This window comes from Patiria miniata, unplaced genomic scaffold (genome assembly GCF_015706575.1).
Source record: "Patiria miniata isolate m_02_andy unplaced genomic scaffold, ASM1570657v1 HiC_scaffold_5, whole genome shotgun sequence".
NCBI lineage: Eukaryota > Metazoa > Echinodermata > Asteroidea > Valvatida > Asterinidae > Patiria > Patiria miniata.
The window spans coordinates 38,862,620-38,883,160 of NW_024037072.1; the positions used below are offsets into that span (position 1 = coordinate 38,862,620).

At 41.2% G+C, this 20,541-nt stretch overlaps 1 pseudogene; it reads left to right on the top strand.

The window, feature by feature from the left end:
* Nucleotides 1-12,245: 12,245 nt before the first annotated feature.
* LOC119740333 lies at nt 12,246-19,080 on the top strand (annotated as a pseudogene).
* The last annotated feature ends 1,461 nt before the right edge of the window (nt 19,081-20,541 follow it).

Below are 20,541 nucleotides of genomic sequence, written 5' to 3' on the forward strand. Positions count from 1 at the left end.
GGATTGTTTTAATCTACATGTGTACACACAATTGTCGAGAGCCGAACTGCACTTTCAAATTTACAGTCTGCTAATTTATGACAGCACCTCTCAAAGAAAATGCCTCGATTTGCTGTGCTTCTGTTCAATCTAAGACTACAAACCGCCCCTTAGTCAGCACGTCCATTTACTTAATTCGTTTGACAGCTGTACTAAAGTGTCAGTGCTAACATTTTTGAAACGATGCTTTACAACAAAAGAATGTGCCGGTTTGTCTATTAGGCCTACGTGCATTTTGAAAGGGAGCTACATCCCTTCGATTTCTTCCTGGAAGAGTTGAAGAGCAAAGTCCACGCTTTTTGTGTTTCATTTTATTAAACGGCGGACGATGTTTCCACCGCTTCTTTTCTTCGAGGTAATTTTACGGTCGGGAAGAAGTTGCTTTGTTTTCTAATATCAAGAAGGCGCCTGTGGACTGCTGCATCACATAACATGAACATGTTCAGGGGATGTAACACGGATTTACATGCATCCGAGCATCCTTTTAAGCACAATGTTTGTAATTCGTACAAGCCGACTTGAGCTGGCTGAGTAGGTAAGGTTCTCGACTGCATGTGAATGCCTGTGTATCAATGCAATAAAAAAGCTATACATGTAAATAGTAAAACGTTTTGATAACTAGTGACCTCGGGTAGAGGTTTAATGGTCACGATATTTCTAGTTTAGTGAGCTGGCTGAGTAGGTAAGGTTCTCGACTGCATGTGAATGCCTGTGTCTCAATGCAATAAAAAAGCTACACATGTAAATAGTAAAACGTTTTGATAACTAGTGACCTCGGGTAGATGTTTAATGGTCACGATATTTCTAGTTTAGTGATAGGCCAAACCACTGTAAAAACGACCAAACATGTTGGACTGCATTGGAAGTCTTAATGAGAATGTCATGTCTGTGTCCAAATATTCCGAACGCACCATCGCCCAGGCAATGACGCTGAACTACGAGGTCACGCCAGCAAGGCGACTTTTGCAGGGCATGGAGATGGGAGCCAGATGGATCATTATTATAGTCAGGACGTCATTGAAGACATCTAGCAAATGTGACATTATTATGTGTAAATGTCCAAAATGAAAACAGTGAAATTCGGGTGACATTTTGATCCGTGCATAATATACGCCCTCAGCGGTGATAATGGAAAGGATAACTGGTGCTGAAAGACACTTGGACGTCATTTCTTCCATGAGACCGGGTGCGTTACTCTCACTGGCAGACCTTTGGATGTGTGGTTTATGTTTTTTAAATTTATTTTACTGCAGTTCCTTATCAATCACGGAAGGGGTTGATGAAAGTTTGTTGTTTTAAGCTAAGTTGTGATATACTTTGTGCTAAGGATGCAATTACTCATATTTATACAATAAATTGAATTCCGTTTGCATTTATCTTGCGCTTGACATTTTGAAAAATGTTTTTCGTATTATACAGAAAACCTTTTTTTTCCTAGCAATTTTTGTTTCGAGTAGCCCTGTTACATTTACTACAGACGTCAGTGAGTAACGGACAGTTTCTATTTCGATTGATGTTGTTACCAGCGTTGAGAGGAACGTTCGCTGCAATTTCCTTTAAAAAGGTACTTGAGATCAGCCTCAACAAACCACTTCACTCTCGTCAACAATCTATACAGGAATCTACAGCTAGGACACAGAGATGCTCTTAGATCTGCGCGAACTGTGAGATGCTCTCAGATCTGTGTGAAAAAAAAAACAGTTTTGGAGAGACGGGACTAAACACACTTCCATCAGTGACCGCCGTACGCGGTTAGTAAACTCCCTCAGCGCCAGGCTGTGTCATGTTTTTTCCCTTCTCCCTCCCAGAAAGCCACCTTCGGCTTGTGTCAGTGTCTTATAAGAAGGAGGCCGTGTACATCTCTGTTGTCTCATAATGTCATCCGTTATGAGGCTATAGAGACCACTTCATCAGTCTAATGCAAGCATGCCAGGAGGAGCTCGATTTGGCGCGCGTGGAGAGAGCTGACACGTGACCCCTGCACAACGCCCGCTTCGTCGAATGAGGTGTCTGCATCGACGGATATTAATTTTCATAATGCCCGGCTGGATTATCCTTTATTTAAGCAACAAAAAGCCCCTCACAACTGTGTGACTAGCGGGGGAATGAAAAGGCACTTGGCAGTGACCGTGCGCTAGGCCGTGTTACGCCTGTGTCGTTCGGGACTTAGGTTGGCATGTTTCAGACCACCAGTAACAGACTACGTACCAGCACCTACGTTACGCGCACTGATCTTTGTCAAGAGATGTGAGTGCCCATCACATAAAATAAGAGTGCCCATCACCATGTGGACTGTACCTTCCCCAGCGTACGCAGAATGGACGCACAAGGTAAGAATTTACCATGGATTTCATATTAGGCCAGTTGTACCAGGAAGACACTTTTATTTGAATACTGATGGTACTTCAAACGTCACTAAAAATCTGCTGCTGGTAAAGTCAATTTTAGTTTCCATCTCATTGGTATACACGTTTCCGCTCCAGCTTAATTTACTCGTTGACTTGTGTTGTGAAGGCCACATCATACACTCATTGTGACAATTGACAATTGCACAATCCTCCTTGAATTGTACGCCGTGTCATGCAGCAGCATCCATTCTGTCCGATCTTGGTCCTTCAACCTACGACTCAAACGCCATTTCTATGCACAAACTGCGATTTGACAAGATCAACATCAATATGTAAAGGCTTTCCACTGCCCCAAACAGTCGTGCCAATGGTGGTGCTGAAAATAGTCTCTAACGATTACCAGCTGAAAAAGGTAGCCGGACTTGAAATGTACCTGTGCAATTGTGCATAACTTGCAGGTGGTGAGTGCACACATTTTAATAATGATTGTCCCTGCATATCCGCAGAACTACCGGACCTATCGATGAGTTCACAGTATTTTCGCAGACACTTTGGCGACACACAAGGACGACGATTACTTATTGAGGATAAGTGCTTAGTCATTAACAAATGGCGTTTGAATTGAAGCCAAAAAGTATCGATAATAAAACAAATTGTAATCAGAGGTATACTCAAGTGAACGGTAAATATCCAGAAAAAAAATAATGCAAATGAATTTTCGTGTTAGCTCGAGAGAAAAAGAGAGAGCAAGCAGTGATCAGGTTTAAATGCTTTTGATAAGGGCAGCTCACTTGGTCTTTCCATATACTCTTGAATGAACTACACTATATACCCACATAAATAAAATGAGCTCTTTTGTTGGGTCGTAAAGCTAGGTCAAATTAAAAGCCAACCATGAAGAAAAATCTGTTCTGCTCCCTGAAAGGATACAATTCTTCATTATATTTCGTGGATTTGTTTCCTGGTAGATCCCTAGGGCACGATATCACTGTGGCACCAAAGGTAAATTTCCCCTTACAGCGGAAATATCCACTCACATCGCTAAGTGTACCGGAGACACCAACAAAACCTCGCGAGTTAAAAGCAAACGGCCTCCGCCGAAGCCGTAGCGGGATCTAGATGCCCCTTGCTTTTTACTAAGTAGGAAAATTCCCAACAGGGACAATCCTCGTGATGGACATGAAGATATACATCTCTATCTGTCTGTCTCTGTCTCTCAATGTGAGTGACTGTGAAGGTGAGTTGAGTCGCCTCGTGGGCATCACGTCTAAACACTAGCAAAGATTGTGAAAAAAAGTCTTAGCCAAACGGGTCTTCTCAAAGCAAAGTTAATCTCTTGTTTCAGTCGCATCCAGCTGAACCGAAATATATTTTCGTTTTTTTCTGTTTCGAGTCAAATACTTGTTTTCACAAAAACGCTTTCAGTAATGCATTCAAGTAAGGATACGGCCCGGCGAACCCTTTAAAAAATTGCATCCAACTTATTTCAGGTTGTGTTCAATTGTTAATTTTTTTAGGGGGGAAAGGCTCCATTATAGGTAGGGAAGCTCTAAGCTAATAACTGAAACATTTTATCGCAAAAAAGAACACCTCACTCTTAAAACAGCCCTGGCTAATTTCTTTGGTTCCTTGGTGCCGTCTGATGTCTCGTCGCTACGGAAAGCGGCAGCTCATTTTGGCTGATGTCACAAATACTTCAACTACATGTAGATTGTGTAGTTGACAATTCCGTCTGGAACATAGTTAGGCCTATATTTGACCGAGTCGAGATTGACTGCATGGAATCGGAATTCATGTTTTTTTTAGGCGCCTGTGCATGGATTTATGAATTTCTTTTTGAGTGGAAATGGTGATCAGTGGCATGTGACGTTTACATTTTGGCGTCCCAAATTAACTCGCTCTCAACTCGAAGCAAAACTTGCGATTGCTATTTATTATCTACAGAATTTACATTTAACATCCGAGTGTATTCGCAAGTCAACCAAATGTACGCAATACCTACCTGAGCATTATCTCAAACGCCCCTAGTGGATAAAAAGCTCTTATTAGCGAATTCGAAAGATGCTAGTTTAACCTAGTTTCCCAGTTCGCGTCCGACTCTTTCACTTTTTATCTGTAAAGCTTTCCATCTTATATTGCGGGTTATAAAGGGGAAAGACTATAAAAATACGGTCGATCAACACATGAAATAAGATAACAGTAATGGCGACACCATAGCAATTTACTGTAGTCCTGCGCCGCAATTGTTATATTAGAGCGCTGTCGAAAGCCACTTGTCAGATCACTTCATCCGTGTTAATACTGACTTTAGCGGGTTCCATCTTCTCCTTTAGAACATCACCAAGCTCGCGGTGTTAAGGCGCGTATTTCGGGCAGACGGTAGCTGTCATCGCGTTGATAAATGCTCTCCTGATCCACTAAAGGTAATCGACCATCGGCTTTCTCGCAATATCGAGGTTTTAGGCCCGTATATTGTCGAAACATTCATTTCTTCGTCAGTCGAGCTTTTAGAAGCAAAAATTTAGCACTGATGAATTTGGAGGAATGGATGCATGCTTGAATGTTCGGTTAGCACTAAGTACCACCTACGCGTCGAAAGGGAGAAACATCGGTCGATCGTCAAACATGATTGCACCGATTCCTTAGCGTTCTGCTAAGGCGATCTATAACCTTGACTACTCGACGATCTATAAACATGACTTGTTAAAAACAACCCTTAACAAAACAAATCAAGCCTGAATGAAACTTCGAACAGAGTATCTTAGTTTATCCGTAGACATTAAACAGTGGGATTTTGCGAGACGTTTGGACTTTGGGGCACCTTATGAGAGCTATACTGTTCATCGTGTTTGTACCGTCCGGATTTGGATTGTTTTGGGACAACCTGATCAACATCAATAATATGGTTGCCTATAGCATAGGGAATCTGTTGGTTTTCAACAGATACCAAATTGTGATTACGGGTTGGTCGTCAAACCAAACCTGCATGCTGACGTACCCAGATGAGACTGCAACTAACGCATTGCAGGGATAGCTGTGCTTCATATTTTTGATTATAAGTTAATGTCGTGCACGGGTTATAGGCCGGACGAAACAAACCATGCATGAAATAAGGTGCTAGAAATGTTTTAATATTTTATTAATACATTTTCGGTACAAGTGCAACATTAACAGTGGGCATGTGGTAATGTTGCAATTTACGTGGTAAGATTTTTAATTTCATCAGTTTGTTTGGTAGAAGGAACAAGCTCAAAAAGGAAACTTTGAAATGAAGTAATGAAAAAATTGTTCACTGTAGTGAAAAAAACAATCATTTTAAGGAAATAACATGCCCCCAGTGTCTAACATTTCGAACTTGTTTGATTTTAAGCCTGGGAATGAGTTTGTTTAGTAATTAAAAAAAAATCGTTTTCAATGTATAATGTCTTGTTTGCATGCTCTAGCTTTAAGAGCACCCTCCGGAACCTTGGCTTTATTGATTTTTTTCTATAGGCCTATTCGGAATGTGTTACAAAAAAATTAATAAGCGATTGTTATATACTGTACAAAAAACAGTGAATGTTTACTGCGCGTGGAGGTCTGTAATTAAGTAAGCTCGTTTCACGGTATGCTGGGAACATGACATGTGCAAGATTGCCTTGAACCACATGCTTGTTAAGAAGGGAAAAAAAATCATATATTGAAACAAAGTTTAAATTTAACAGCCGAGGAAAACATGCATTCTAGTGATCTTTGCCGATAGTAGGCCTAACAATGGAAAGATTAAAAGGCAGATTGAAAGACGTACAAAGGGTGGTTACTTGGTAGACTGAAACCTGATGACAAATATTTTGCAATCGAAATTGTTCTTAATGTTTTTACTTCTTCAGTGTTTATGTAACTAAAGAAACCCAATGGGTCTGTTGTGATGAAGCTTGCTGGTACTGAATGCACTTGTTAATATTTTGGAATCGGTTTTTAATGTGTAACACGTATATTCAATGACTTTCGCAGGTGAATGTTCAATCCTCTGTGGACACCATAAGGATGACCTCCTTCTACACTCGTTTACAAATTAAGAAACCACCTCTTGCAATTTGACTTTGATTTACCGTATGTAACGCACAGTTCATGCGAGGATTGCGTTTCACGCAGCCATGTAAATTTCTCCGACAAATTGATCCGGAAATTTACGGCATCATGCTCCTAAAAAAAGACAAAAGCCAGACTTGTGTATTTAAGCTGTTAGCCATTGAGGTAGGCCCACATATCAAAGTACAGATCCAGGTTCATTGACGTATACATGATATCTTGGGACTCCTATAGCCTACATTTGTGTCAGTCCTGTTCTTTTTTAGGGGGAGCAACGACGACGTTTGCTGAACCGTTAAATATTGACAGAGTCTCCGTGATGCGGACAGAGAAGCCACGCTGCTCTCAAAGACCTTTCTGCTCTGCAGGGTCTGTGAGGCTTTGATGAGTGGATACGCAGCCTTCTGGGTATTTTCTTTCTTTCCTGTCTTTTAATTTGACGATCATACGTCACAAGTTGGAATGCACGGGTCCCTCTATATATATGCCTATGGCTTCGGTGAAATTGGTTTGAGTTTGCATCCGTCCGTGTGCAATTTGTTTGTCCTTTGCCTGGAAACAGTTTTGTTCTAGGTCAAAGAATTCCTTGGCGGATTCCCATTATGGAACGTGTACGTTATGCAGATTTACGGAGACTGCTGGCTTTTTGAAGCTGTATGGTTTGCATGCGGCATTTAGCAGTTTTTTTTTTTAATGTAATTTTTCTGCTGATTAACTCTTGAATGATAAAAATGACGGAAAGAGTCAACTATAATTCTACAGAATGTTCTTTGAAAAAAGAGGCAATGTCGTCGAGATAGCGATCATGGCACGTAAAGTCCCTCCATCCTACCCCCCCCCCCCCCCCCCCCAGTAGAGCTGTCACATTTGAATTTAACCCAGGATGAAAGTGTCCTCCGGCCTAACATTTATATCTGGAATAGAACCAGCAACTTTCGTATTTAATTTATTAGGCAAAACATTGTGAAAAGGGTTAAACCAGGAAAAGAAAATTGAGAAACGCGGGAGGTCATTTCACAGGTGTAATGTCACAACACGCTGCCACACCTTTGAATAACCGTGACCTAAGTTCAAAGATTGCAATTGGTATCTGGAGGAGTACAGTTGACCCCTTTGGTTGGATTCAAGGGGCAGCTTGTATCCGTTATTACTACCAAGCCATGTAATTCACACTACGATTTCAGTAGCGGATCCAGAGGGGGTTGGTGTGAGGTTGCAACACCCCACCCCCACTTTCAGCCGCTGACTGATGTTGTGATACTAGTAAAATGAGGCAAAAAAATAACAATTGAAAAGCTTTAAAAGTTCCTTGATTTATTCATTTAGAATGCAGGAGAAAGCATCGTAGATTTCAAAATTGTCCAAGGGCATGGCATGCCCCGGATTTCGTAGCAGGGTGAACCTTCGGCACACCTTAGGCTCCATCTCCACGCTCCTTTTATCAATCTCCCCCCCCCCCTTTCCGGAAAGCTAGATCCGCCCCTGGATTTGCTTCCAAAGAATAATTATGTGCAGTTTGAACGCAATTCTGAACGCTTAAAAAGTGGGGCTTTTGTTTGTCAACACTTAAAGACACAAAAAGGTAAAATTGTAGTTTTGAAAGGTTGCCCATGGTAGAGGGCTACAGTTTAAAATTGATTCTTTGAGAATAGGACCGCATGGTAAAACCTCAACGCAAGACACGGCCGGTGTCATGAACCGGTCATTTATTTCCTCCCTTGCTGTGTTGATACACATTTCCTGCAAATATTTCCCCGGCGTATCCTATGCAAACCTATGGTAGTTTACACTACCAAGGACGAGGTGTAATTAAGCCAACCTGAGCGACGCGTCGGCACCTGTCTCCACAATTTATGAAAAATTAATTAACACAAAGCAAATCAAGCGGATCTCTCGTCATCGCCGGCCACAATAATGAAATGTGTGCTCAAAAAGAATGGATAAAAAAAAATAATTGTCCAAGGAGCGACTATATATAAGGCTGGCTCGATATTGCAGGGCTGGTAGTTCATTAACCACCGGGCGACATGATTGTCAACATGAGAGGTATAAGATGTGTTTTCCTGTCTGGTAACATATGGACTTTTATCCTGTCCACGACAACTTATCGTGTCGTCTCTGCCTTCCCAGACATGGAGTCAATGTATCCTAGCAAGGATTGGCTGGACATTTAGCGCCATCTTCTTCTGATTTCTGAAATATTGTAAGTTTGATGTATTTTTAATTTTCTCCTTTCTGCATTGTATAAAAACCCACTTATTTCTTCTTTACCTCAATTTCTTTGTTTTTGCCGTTGTTTTGGGGAAATGCAGAAGTGAGTGTGTACTAACGCGCAAGAAATTTGATTCCTTCTTGTTGACGTCTTTGGTCCAATTAAAGGGCCCATGGAATGCATTTTTTTTAGCAGTCTTTGTAAATCCACCTTTGTGTTCCGATTAACGTTATTTTCAAGTTTAATTTTGCCATTTTAAAGTTCCTTTCGGTGCCTTTTTGTTTTTTATGCTAATACGAATTTGCATATTAGTAAGCAAAAGTGTGAAATCAATGTAAGCAAAAACCTCAATGTTACAATTTCTCAATTGAAGCCCAAGGGGGGATATTCTAAATTTCAGGAATAAAACTGAAAACAAATTGATGACTTCTTATAACCTGAACGAACCATTCGCAGGGTCTCTTTTTATCTTTTCGTATTTCCAACCAGTCAGGCTTATGTGGAAATCCCGCCCGATAAGATCTTAATTCAGATAGCAAGATATTAAGAAAAACATGTCCTCGATGAAATTTAAAGGGGTTGAGTGTCTCCCTTTTCATGGTTTACTGAAATACATCTTCCATGTTCTAAGATTTTGCCAATGCAGATGACTTGGCTATATGCCTATTACTAAAAAACAAAGGTACATCAAATTATTAGGTTGAGCAAGGAGATTCGGTAAATTTTCTTAATCAACTTAATAAAAATTTAATTAATACCACAGTCGGTTTACCATTCTGGTTTATTTCATCGTTTCAAACTCACTGCAGTTACTAATAAAAAGACACGAATGGGAGACACACATCAAAATCAATGAAACTGTTATATTGATTAATTGCAGATTAAAATATTGCACTTTTCTATGCGGAACCCACGCAAACAAGCTTTCTCGTATATGGTAGGACTGTGAGTCATATAGTCACACTTACAAGCCGATAACTTACAATGTATAAGCAAAAAAGGGTTAAATATATGAATGGCGTAAATTAGGAAGAATCTAGATCTGTTGCCTAATTCAACTTTAAAGGTAAAATGGACAACTTGTCTTTTCTGCATTTTTTTTTTCATTTGAAGCAACAACAGTGCTCAAAATCTAAAGACGGGTGCTTAACAACTAACCCGATGAAGTTTTAGCTCTGTGTTGAATGCTATATTTTTGGAGAAAACAATATTCTGGATTTTGATTTTAGTTTAAAAGGCAGGATGTCAAATTTGGAATTGCGCCCTCTCGTGACACAATCCCGAAATCAGCATTCGGGACATGATTCTCATTCAGCCGATTCTCACTGAACCCACGAATAATAGCAGCCATGCGCGCGTGGCGTGTGTGTTGTGTCACCGCTTGAACCCATTCCCAGTTTTACCCAAATACAAACCAACTACAAACGGCCATTTCCAAAAATGTGTCACTTGTCATATCTGTTATTGTTAACTCCTTTTATTGTTTTCTTCAAAATGACAGCATGCCAGAAGGAATAATTTCACAGGGAGTTTAGTGTCATTACTGTATTTAAACCAATTAAGTTTTTTAACAATAATTTGGTTACTCTTTTAATAGCTGCAAATGATCCACTCTACCTTTAAGACTGAGCCTGTCTAATGTAATTATCTGGCCTGCTGCACCACTCGAATAAGGCCATCTTAAGGCTGCTTATGCCTCCAGAAAAAGAGTGATTATTACCCCCCCCCCCCCCGACGCATTCCGTATGAAAAGTATTAAATAAATCGGCCTGACTATGCTGTTATTATTCCGGCATAACTTCATACGGATGACCAATATTAGCCAGTGCCAAGTCCACCGTTAAATTTCTGAGTGGTCACTAGTCAGTTCGACCACGGAGTTGCCAAACGATAATTTGATATTTCCTCATGCCAAATTAGGAAATGAAAACACCATTGATTTAATAAGGGTTGTATATGATTCAATTTTGAAATACAACATGTTAAACTTTCTTATTTATACCCGGATATTAATCAATAGGGTGAAAGTGTGATCGCACGTTGAATACTTCGCTTGCTTGTTTGTTTGTTGGGTTGTTGGATTGTTTTTGAAAGAGAGAGAGGAGCTGTGATTTTGGAATCGTGTGTATAGGCATCACACTTTTAGTTTATTCCTCTTCCTATTCTGAAAGCTACGCGACATCCAGTGTTTTGAATCGCTATCGGTGACCCGACCCGAAGGAATGACGTTACATTTGCCCCACAACTCCATTGCTTTGGTTTTACTTTGGCTGTAGGCTACATAGGTTATACCTTAAAGCCAAAAGATTCTGACTATTTCTGATGAAACTAAGGTCCGGCAGCCACCATGGCACGTGACCAAAACGGGAGGAATGCCTCCCGTTTCCGAATGTCCGAAGTTTGCCGAATGCTTTTTGTCGACACTTTCGGATAGCACCTGGTAAAATTCCGGGTATTATGTAGGTTTTATTTACCTGTCATGCTCATTAAAGATGAAAGAAACATGATTTCATAATTAATATTCATTGCTTGCATGAAAAAAAAACCTTGAGATTCGATGGCGAATTTGTGCATCGTGTATGCACTTGGATCGTAGGAGGAGAGGGCTTTGCTGTGTCATGTATTATTCTGAATCTGAAAGCGGTTACATATGGTTTATTCCAAAACTTGGCTTCGTCTCCAAATCGGCTTCGCCTGCTATTTGGGTCCCTAACTTTGAAGATTCCAGCTCATAATCAGTCATTGTTTTCTTACAGAAATATCAAACTGTACGATATATTATGAAGCAAATGATTTTCATTTAATGATAAAACCAAATCTGAAACAAATCAAGCCAAAGAAACTTCATGTTTTTTTAACCGTTTGCGGCTGCCTGACCTTAGATTCTTCAGAAATAGTCAGAATCTTTTGGTCCCGGAACCAGACTACCTTAAAACGTCGCATATGACTGTATCATAACGTACGGTTTGCGCATGTGTGGCATGATTGTGAAAGCGCCGTGCAATCCATATCGCAGAATGCAACTCGGTAAACATCACGTGCAATCTTTTGAACTTTTTTTAAAACTTCAAAGAAAGAGCTCGATCGAGTTAGTAAAAAATAAGTTTCCCCCTGTCTGTTGATGTCGTCCCGCTTACTTTGCAATTTATCGAAATGGAAAGATTGTGTGTGCCTTTTGTCATGCCTAAAATAGGTAGAAAAGTCAGGTGAAGTTCCATTTCGTGGGTTCTATTCATACTTCAGTAGGTGACAGACTGACACAAAAGGACGGTCTGTGTTTCGATGTTTTGATTGATCGATATCCGCATTCCATATTATTGCCGCAACACAAAACACGAACATTGAAAAAAGAGTGTTGTGACGTGCGGCAAGTTGACGTTCATTGTGACATTCAATTAGGCGTCCAAGGTCCCTTTGCACGAAAAAAACAGTGCTCAATGGCACAACAGAACCTGCATTTTCAAAAATTCGCATGAGTCAGTGTTGCAATAGTTGCCATAACAAACTCTGCCTAAAGGAAATGGTGCTGCTGTTTTTGTAAACTCGGATTCGCATCGTCCTTGACTATAGAGCAGTATGTGTGTGTTGCCATATATCTACGGCATTCATATCGGTCGGCGGTCTCGTGTCAACAAGTCGTGGGAATGGACACCGTTTGGACAGGAATGAATACTGTCTGTGACCTTTTTCGAAACCATCTGCCGAGCGAGTTTGTCGAACTGAACTTAGCTGTACTTTTGACTGATCGATACGATTTGTTTTACGACCAAGCTGCCCTAATTAGACAAGTACACGATCCACGAAACGTTTTGTTCCTCGATCGTTAAATATCGGAGGATAAAGACTCCGACGTTACAAGAGGAATATGCTACCCACTTTGGTTTACTCCCAAATGGTAAGATAAATGTTTGGTCTCAACAGAAACGGTTATCTGAATATTTAAACAATTATCGTCAAGATGTTGTCACGAACTTACCCATTTGGACTTTGAAAATCGTTCTTATCGAATCAGTGAAACGCCGTTTGCTAACAGCTTTAACTTAATCTTATTCAAAACAAAAACGACCGCTGGTAGAAACAGTTTAAGGTAAGATTGTTACGGCATATGTCTTCAAGATTGGAATTTGACTGCATTTCTTCTAACATTTTTTAGTAATCGTTCGCAAGCTGTGGAAGATAAAAAAGACGTTTTTAAAAAGTGGTATTCTCGTCCGCCATTACATGCAGTGTTTTGAACTTAACATGCCTGAATACAGTCAGATTATGTTGTCTTCCATGACCATTTCTTTTCCCTCAAAGACTGCGGATGTTTCAGTTTCCAGCTTCATGTTGTACACATATTAAAAAATATCTGACTGTCAAAACCCGACCTTATCGATCTATATTATGTGCAGGTAAACGGTAACATTTCTCATTCATCGCATCTCCATTTACTTGGAAATATTCCTACTGAGCACTATTTGTAAACCCGTTAGTGCATTGTCGTTCTAATGGATCGTCATTATTTACTTAAATATAAACAAATCTTCCCAGTGACCGGTTGGCTACCAGATGCAATTGGTTATAAAAGCCATTTCGAAAACACCGTGCAACTATAAAGTCGATATACAAGTTGGCATTTAAGGTACAGCCTCTGTTTTTCTAAGCAGAAATGATTCAATTTTTGGTCCTAATCAGATATTCCGCCAAGCCCGGAGGGTGGATGTCTTAGACCGTACCAATTACCGTGCCATCGAGCCATAGGCGTCACTAGGCCGAGCCCGTACGTGTCGGTGCATCTCGCGCACTGCTAGCCAGACATGACTCGGAGGAAGTCAGAAAAAGAAAATAGTGGTTTAAGTAAGGTGCTGTGCTATACATACACAAAAGCATGTGCCTTTGGCCTGATGATGTCGGATCGGATGACATTTCATTTGTTTTTGTTTTTTGTTCGTTTTTAGCCGAAGGGCTCGAGGCCATAACATCTTCCAAAAGCTCATTTGCAACGAATTGATTTACTGTAGTTTCGCTTGCTTCATTAATTCTAATGATGTTATCGTATCTTGATTATGTCGGCCTACGTGTTACAGAAAAAACTTTTCTGAAATTTTCTGTTTCCGTCTGTCAAAACTGTTTCGACGTTCGCGTGGTATAAGGACATTAACTCATAGTTGTTAGTAGGCCTAAGTAATTGGGTTTTTTTCTGGATGATGAATCATGCTTTGAATATGGTCAAATTGTAGAAATCAGGATGAGTAGAGAAGCCTAGAGAGTTTTTTTTTTACTTGTTTCAGTCTGCCCTTGTTTTCCCCTAGGAGCCTCGTGATTTTCACCCCAGAGTGTCAAGTTGGATTCCAGAATGTGTAATCCTCGTGTATTTTTTTATTCTGTTGCAAATCCAAATTGGGGTCCAAAAGAAAAGTGCAACCAAGTTTTCCGTATATGTCGGCGCAGCCGGCTGACTTGTAAATAATTTGGTTCGCAGGGAAGAAAAAAAATAGATCTACATCGTGACGTCTTCCCGTTGGGTAATGAAACCACTCGAGTGTAACATGATCGAACTTTCCTTGACGGCTAAGCCCGTCAGTGTGTGCAGAGATTAACTATGTGCCCCAGTGTCTGTGGGTTACAATTCTGCTAGAGCTCGCTGCTTCGTTCTCGGCCCGTTGATTCTGCTGTGTCTTTTTCTGTCTGTGGGTTGCGCCAGCAGATTAAACAACAACCCACAGAGGGCCTACGTGCCTGGAACACCAAACGATGGAAAGGGGGGGGGGGGTGTGTTGCGAGACACAGAGCTGGGAAAAAAAGGAACGAAGTTAAGTCCTCACTCAGGATCCAGCGATAGAAATTAGCATTGCATCTGATTGGCCTCTGGGCTATTTACCCAGACTTTTTCCCCCACTGACCTGATATTACGCCTCTCAGAGATAGACTGTGCCATATTCGAACATAGCTTAGCTGCGGGCTGTTTGGTGTCAACCACTTGCTCATTTCCAACGCTAATCGTATTTATTCGGCAAAGCCACGCGAGACTTCACTGCGATAGCCCCGAGCCTCAACTAGAGACCTGCTGCTTCCTCCTTCGATTGATGTGCTCGCTGTGTTTCTAATTTCTCGCGCCGTGGCCGGATTCTTCGATTTTACGCTGTCGTGTTTCTAATTTCTCGGCCTTGCTCTTATTGTAGATTGACCCCTCCGGCCAGGCGCCCCTGCAGGTCAACCCCTAGCGTTTTTAGCGACAGGACACTGCAGAATACGGTACCTGATTTTGAATCGTCAGCTTCGTGACTTTTCACTCTTTATCCACGGATGTTGGAATAATCATCATGCTCGCGGACGCGGTGTTAAACGGGGACGAATATTGATGGGATGGACGCAAGTCGCATGCCAGAAATCGAAAGCCATGGTGCCGGATAATATCGCCAGGTGAACTGCCCTGGATCAAGACGGTTTTTTAATTGAAAGGTTCGATGGAGCCTGCCCACGCCCTTAGATGACCACCTGCCATTGCGAAGCTGGATTAGCATTACATCTACGTCATAGCATATTTTTCTATAGTGTACTTGAAGTCGGTGTTCTTCAAGGAGTTACTTCATATACGGCTGCAGCTTCTCAGTAAAACGTTTTCAGATGACTTAGGCTACAAGAGGATTGAATCATCTTCAAAAACCAATCATACCAACATTTCCACTTTGTTGGATCACCTTGGGCAGAAGTCTTTACATCTGCCCTTGAATTGATTGATTGTTAACATCGGACCTGTTTGATGATGTTGCCCGTACTTGATGTAATGGACAATATCAGTCCAATATCTGCCATTTCCTTCAATTCCCGATGATTTTCTTTGCCAAAAATATAAATTTTCGAAAAGAAGGCTGATATTGTTGACGGTAGTTTACGGCACAGAATATAATAAACTACAAGATTTGATTGAAAAAAATCTGGATGACGTTTGGGATGAATGACTGCAGCGGACATTTGCCCGCATGCGCACATGTTGCATTTCACACGCTATGTTTCCTCTAGATTGGCTCCCTGTCCCTCCATTATCCTTCGGCTTTCCAATGTAGGGACAGGTAACTAGCATTGAATCCCGAATACATTAGGAGGTTTTGCTATTAATGTGTGCAAATTATATGCAGAACTACCCTAGGTCTGATTCCTGCCTCCTGATTGAAAAATCAAATAGATAATTTTAGCGCGGAACCAGTTTATTTCAAAATGGCAACAAGCTCATATATATTGCACGTCAGTGGTACTAACCCGTGGAGCTATTGTAACACTAACGTGCATTTGTGTAGTGATGAGCTTACATTTTTTGCTGAATTTGAAAGTATTTCTGGCAACTGTCAAATAAAAGAGGTGCACTACTTTCCAGGGGCACTACTTTCCTTTCATGCTATATGTGTTTGAAATGCTTGAAAGTTGCCTTTCAGTAAAGACACTGGCGATTTTGCCTACTCGTTAAAGAGTGCATTTTTTATAGCCTCGTGTTCAAATGTCATCCACGCACAAAGCCACCAACATCGTTTTTTATGTTGGGCACGAGCAGAGGTGATCAAATCGATGGCTTTACATTGGAACTAACTACCCGTCTACCTTTATATGGGAAGGACCAGCGGCCAGTCTATGTTCCCTCCCTGATTGGATGTGCGCATGCGATGTGCACTTTTTTAGCAATATAATGCCGACATCCAATTTCCTGATAATAGTCTGTATACTGGATGCCAAAATTGGCATAACTGGTCTATTTTGTTTATTGGGACTCCTTCAGATTAAAACAAAAATCGAGGTATAATGAAGCTCATATCGTCGTGGACTAAAACCTTAATTCATCATGACTAGCTTAAGCAAAAAGCGTAATACCAGAACAGTTGACTTTTTCAACATGCTTTTTTTAATATTGACAAATTGCGACACTACGTTTTCACAAGAATGAATGAAACTCATACTATACTTGCTGTTGATAACACAAATCGCGTTGCTTTTAATATAGACGATTCACAGAAGCGACAAATTAAATTTACCATATCCTCTTCATAAACGATACCCAGAAAAATCCACCGCACCAATGTATTTTTGTCGGTCGATCGGATGCAAGCGCCCCAGTGTAACAAAACACTATAATTTGTAACAGATACATTAGGTATGGGATAAAAATCGTTTCTACTCTAACAAGAAAGTGACACGTGATAGAGCGGAATCAATAGAATTCATGCGAATGTATGTGAACGCTATATTTAGATATTTGGAATGGGCATGCAGTGCAGGGCAGTGTAAATTTTGTGAGAACGCTATCCCACACCAGAGGCCTGTTATCCACTCGTTCCATTTGCATGATGCCTCTTGAAACTCCGAACCGAAATAGATGGTTCTTGCGCATTTGTTGTTTGTCTGATACTGTCATCAGTCAGCTGTTGGACAGCATTTTTCTTTTAACATTTCACCACTTGCAGGTAACTTACTGGGGATAGAGAACAGACAAACTTGAAATATGAGAGTCGAATCCTAATATCGCACAAGTGCTTCCTCTTTTAGCAAAGATTGAAAAAATTAAAGGTCTCGATATACAACGGCTTAGCAGTACGGATCCGTTTGTTAATTTGAAATCGTGTATGGCGATGTCATATTTTGATCTATTGCCTTGTTCAACATCATCATCAGGATGTCCGCAGACGAGCCTTCCTTCTATAGATCGCCAGGTAGAACGTTTTTCCATCGGGTTGGCCAGCTCTGTCGCAGTGACTACCTGAGCATCTTCAGAAAGAGCATCTTCAAGAAGAGCATCCACGAAGGTTGTCTGCTCTCTGCCTCGCTTCTTGTGGCCTCGCTTTTTCGGCTGCCAGATGAGCGCTTTATTAATAGCAACCAGCTCATGGTGGCGATGCCCTGCAAGTGCAATTCTTCTATGTGCTATGTCCTTTTCATGATCCCCTCAATTTAACTATTTGTGTGTGTTATTGTTCATTTCAGGTGCCAGTGATGAATACCACCAACGTTTCAGCCGTGATGACCACAATGGCGCCTGGTACCACGACGTCACGACGTCAGACGATGGTCTGACGTCCAACGGTACCCCGCACAGCACACTGGCTTTGGTCTTCATCTGCATTAGCGCCTTGCTCAGTCAGATCCTGACCATCGGTGGCAACATCTTGGTCATGCTGTCCTTCAGAGTAGAGAGACGTCTACAGAAACCTAGCAACTACTTCCTTCTCAGTCTTGCCGCGGCTGACCTGATTATTGGGCTATTCTCTATGCCCATCTACACGCTGTATCTCATAATGGGTACCTGGCCCTTTGGTACCTTCGTCTGCGACCTTTGGTTGTCCATTGACTACTCATGCAGTGAGGTGTCTGTGCTCAACCTCATCATGATAAGCGCCGACAGGTTATGGTCTGTCCGCTCCCCAGCCAGGTACCGCAACAAAATGAACATGCGACGGGCTGTCATAATGATCGTTCCTACCTGGATATTGCCCATACTGTTATACTTCACCTCGGTCATGGGCTGGCCGTATTTCCATACCGGGGACCCGCGTCCAAGTGACACATGTTACGTTCCATTCTTGGTGAACTCTCCGCTCTTCATGGCCCTCTCGACCGTTATGGTGTACTGGGTGCCGCTGTTAATCCTGTTCCTTATGTACGCCTACATTTATAGGATTATCCGGAACCTATCGAGAAAGAAGAAAAAGTTTAGCCACCGCCGCATGGCAAACGATGAGTCGATCAGGGGTAGGGCGATGCGTCCACGGGTATCCCATGACCACCTGTATCCCGAGCGTACTCTAGAGCCCACAATGATGGAGAGTGAAGCACTCGGAGTTGGTATCACCACGGACGGTACCACCACCTCAACGACAGTCTCAGCCTTGTCAGCTGAGGCTAACCGGGTCAACGAGGTCAGAGAAAAAACTCCGCCTCGTAGAGAGATGGAATCGTACGACCACGACGATCCTAGTGACGAGACATCCTCGTCTGAGAGGCGGAATCAGAGCGAACAGCATCAGCCGCTACGGCACCAGTACCAGCCCAACAGTAATGGGAAGAAGCGCTCCAGCATCATCACCTTCCGATCTAGTGGTCGTAAGTACGAGGTCAAACGGCGTTCCGTCAAGGGAGAGAGGCAAAGCCGTAGCGAGCGCAAGGCCACTCGGACACTTACCTTCATTCTCGGCGCTTTCTTTATTACCTGGAGTCCGTACTCCACTATGGTGATGATTATGGGTTACTGTCCCGATTGTGTACCCATGCCCCTCTATGAATTCAGCTATTACCTTTGCTATATTAACAGCACTATTAACCCCCTATGCTATGCATTTGCCAATGAACTGTTCCGAGCAACCTTCTATAAGATTCTTACTTGTAAAGCATTCAAGAGAAGATAGTTAGATGTATCTTTTTAATGCTGAGTTTAGTTTTAAGGTGCATGGGAGTGTTTTCCTGCCTAAGTAAGTGTTTCCTATGTCAAAGTTTCAAAATGTTTTATTTTTCTAGATTGGTCACATAATTATATACGTTATAATAATTGCTTAAGTTCCCTGTATGCCTAATGATTGGCATCTGTAAATGACTTCAGCCCAAAAGCCAGTGAAATACTTTCGTGCACTTCCCTAACCTAGTTTTAACGGTTACGCATGTTTTTTTTGTGGGTTAAGCACTCAGAATGTCTAGACTGTGACTTTAAGACTTAACCTCGAACATTTTGAGTTTCATCGTTGAGATTGTCATAATTTAATTGAAGACCAGTACCGCCATGTTCTATTCTTTTATTATAAGCACAAAAACCCTTCCGACGAGATTTTCTTTTACTCACCCTGTAGTACTTCAGTGCAAAATTGAACAGTTTTCTCTTTGTAATATTGACAGTTTTTATCAAAAGTTTAAAACATCTGGCAATATCCACTCGTTCTTATGATTCTGTTGTCAGATCTGGTATATCTTTTTATTTTACTTGGGTGCTAAAACAATCTATCGTTTTATATTGTTCACCTATTGGTCGTTGGTACAAGAAACAACCCTCAGAGATTCGAGACGGTTATCTCTCGTTTTATGCAGTATGCCTACATACATTCTTTGAAAATGCTATTTTTCTTCCTATGTTACCATTTTGTTAAACATGAGTTTGCCTTAATTTATATTTTGTTTGTACTATTTTTAACCCATGAAGAAGACCCAATCAAGAACACTGAATGATTTTAACTGTAATTTCATCGTAGCGTCAAGGAAATAGCATTACTGGAAAATCGTTTTAGCCAATTTAAAAATTTGTGTCGTTATGGCTTGTAAGAACAAAAAAAAAATACTTTCCCCTCAAAATAGGCGAGGAGGTGCTTTCGCGAACTCTAAAAACATAACGAGCATAATTATTTGTCTTTTGTTACCAATTGGTTTTTTTTTCTTCAGAAAAGGGTTTTAGTTGTCTACGTGACCATAATATTTAATATGTAGTGTCAAAGATGTCTGGCAGTTTTAAGAGAAAAAAAGACAAGATGAACATTTTGAAAATCACTTAGACAATCGAGTTTCTTCCAATCTGATGCACGAGGGTTTCTTAAATTACTACCCAGTTTTGTTACAGCAGACAGTATAGGAGGTATGTAGTTTTAAGCATGTGTCACTTGAACAAAGAATACTGAGAACGGTACAATTCCAAGGGGGAAAAACAACAGTATTTTAGAAGTAATAGCGCCCTGTTGAGTATACAGCTGATGAAACACGCATCACCCAAGACAAATTTCACGAAATGAGATATAAAGAGGCCTTTGTCTGCTCGTTCTGTGGGCACATTTCCAATCAAACGAAGGCTTTCTTGACACTGTCTGTCGGCAAGGCTTGAATAATGGCATCAGTGAAATCGCAGCCTAGCCGGGCATGTCAACATCAGGC